At 40.9% G+C, this 2,665-nt stretch overlaps 1 pseudogene; it reads right to left on the bottom strand.

Annotated features, from left to right (window-relative positions):
• Positions 1–1,358: 1,358 nt before the first annotated feature.
• LOC103593719 lies at positions 1,359–1,827 on the bottom strand (annotated as a pseudogene).
• Between the last annotated feature and the right edge of the window lie 838 nt (positions 1,828–2,665).

Genomic DNA, 2,665 nt, shown 5'->3' with positions numbered 1-2,665 from the left:
CACAAGAATGTTCCTTATTTGTACAAAGCATTATAATCCTGTTAACATTCTTCACTCATTTATCAACAGACTTTTCACTGTACTCATTTAACAAGTTAACAGTGTCAAACTACACTTCACTGCCTGTCAAATTCTAAGCGCTCAACTGAGAAGCAAAAAAGTGCTTGGAGCACTGAATGAAAAGAGGAAAAGGCTAAGAAAGGCCAACAGAGACACTTTAGAAGCAGTTAAAGGGGATGATTTGGTTTGGAGGGGGTGGGGTAGAGGGGTAGGGATTAGATTCCTGAGCACCATCAGATTTCCCTTAAGGTTCAGGGGGGTTTCACAAAATCATTTTTAAAAGAGATGAGATTAGATCCAAGGAATTGAGGAACCCACACTTTGGGATATTAGGCAGGTCATCAAAGTTCCTTGGTTGACAGAAGAAGGGAGAGAAAAAGTGAGAATGGGAAGCAGGGGAGAGTCAGAAGAAAGACAGGAAGGGAGAAGCATAGAGGGAGAAAGTCGTTTCTAGAGGGAATAAAGTTTAGAACTCATCATGATCTGAAGAATGAAAAGCCATAATCACCAGTCTGGGAGATGGATTCCATTAGAGAAAGCCTGGGATTTTACACCTTCCAGGAGGTGACAATAAATCCTAAAGCTGTACAGTGGCAGGCAGTGTGGTACATCTAAGACTAAGCCATTGGTTTTGTAAAAGTAAGACATTGGTACCTTTGCTTGACTATTTCCAACCTACTGATGATTTAAAGAGCTTATGTGCCCACAGTGCAGCCACACCAGCGGGTGGAAGGTTTATAGGCAACACAGAAAGGCTACAAGCCAAGGAGGTCTAGAGAAAATAAAATTCAATAAAGGATACTGTCGTTAACTGAAGAGACAACAGAACAGATTCCATTATTTTCCCAGAGCTTTTTAGTAGTTTCCTAAATCTAAGCCATTTTGACCACTCTTGATAAGCTACTATTCGCAATACTGTATAATCAAATATAGTCTGACCATGACCAAAGTCCCAGTTTTGCTGAGCCTTGACTAACTCTGTGATCTGGAATACAGAAGGCATCGCGGAAGTCATTATTAGTTTTGGGGGGGTTGGAAGGACTCGGGATCAAAAACCACCTAAACATACGATAAGAAAAAAGGAGAGATCAAATTGACTAATTTAAGTAGCCATTCACAATCCCGCTTGCCAAAAAGTCATAACCTTTAGACTGATTAAGCAGAACACGAGTGTGCTATGAGTCTAGAAAGTGCTGGTTTTGATAATTCTAGTCAGCTTTTGTTTTGATCTCTTCAGGCACTTCTGCCTGCCTACTCTGGCCAGCAGGAAAAAGCTTTACATACACACGTACCACATTTCACAGTGCCACCTTCCGAGGTGCCTCGGTCTCCCCCCATACTGAGTTGTCCACTTCCTCCTCTGCATTCTGTTCTTCCAGCCTTTCCTCCTCTTAGTCATTGTCCTCATCCCTGCTCATGTCTTGCTCTTCTGAATCTTTTTCTTTGTCTTTGTCCTTCTTCTTTTGCTCTGAAGCTTCCTTCTTGTCTTTCTGTTCCCACCTATATGCTTCCAGAGCTTCTTTTAATGGGGTGCTGAACCACTGGAACTCCATCTCTCCCGTGGCTGATGGCACATCACTGGCAACCAGTGTCTTGGGCTTCCCTTTCATTGCAAATTTGTTGGCACAGATGTGGCGTACAGCATGAAGACACCGGAGGCCTGGGAGATGGCTCTACAGAGATGTTGACACCATCCGGGAGCGTCTTCTTGATGATGCTGGTAAGGATGTCATTGCTCAGGTTTAGGTCCTTGGGCTTTTCAGCCATTGCCACTGAGGGCCTGAGCCTCTACCTATGAGGGTAGCTTTCTTTCATCCAATAACGCTGAGAAAATATTATGAGAAAAATCTCAATTATCCACCGTGGAACAGGAATAATAGTGAAAACTCATGGGAATAAAGCCTGTTTCTTTTCAAGAAGCATACAGAAAAGTGAACAGAAAAATCAAGCAGTGATAGGAAAGAAGCTGTAAATCAGTTTTCCAGTCTCGCTATCAAGTGTTTGACAAAGAAAGAGCAAGTTACTTGTAAAATGCATTTAACATATCTCCCCTGTTTTGTTATATATAAAATGATAGGGTAATTGTAAATAATATGGTTGTTGCAAATTTTAAAAAAATACATGTAGAAGTATTTAGAACAATGTGTGACATAAAACAATGGTTATCTATGGATCTTTTAACGAAGTTAAGCAATATCTGTCTCTCAATTCTCCTCCTTCCTAACAGAAACCTGGCTCTATTAGGGTATCCACAGCCCTCCACTCCCTGCCTCTGACCATTTGATTCCAAGTAGACTGGTCTCATCTTTAACCTCGTGATGCACTTCTGATGGATCTGATGTGTTCATCTAGTAGTATCTCTCATGTTAGTGATTGGTATAGATATGAGTGAGGGAATAAAATTCTGGTCAGTGAAACCTTAGTGTAAATCTAGGAAAAGTTTACTCACTTTTAAAAATGAAACACTGGAAATGATTGACTCAGAAGTATTGAGTCGAATAGAAAATGCCTAATTTCTTTGGCAATATTGCGATCTCAGCAAGATACATCTTTTGATGGAACTTCTGTTGCAGTTACCAAAATGGACAAATGAAGGAACTTAGAA

The sequence above is a fragment of the Galeopterus variegatus genome, unplaced genomic scaffold (assembly GCF_000696425.1).
Source record: "Galeopterus variegatus unplaced genomic scaffold, G_variegatus-3.0.2 Scaffold1397, whole genome shotgun sequence".
Classification (NCBI taxonomy): domain Eukaryota; kingdom Metazoa; phylum Chordata; class Mammalia; order Dermoptera; family Cynocephalidae; genus Galeopterus; species Galeopterus variegatus.
Note: the sequence above shows the minus strand (reverse complement) of the source record. Positions and strands in the feature narration are given on the sequence as shown.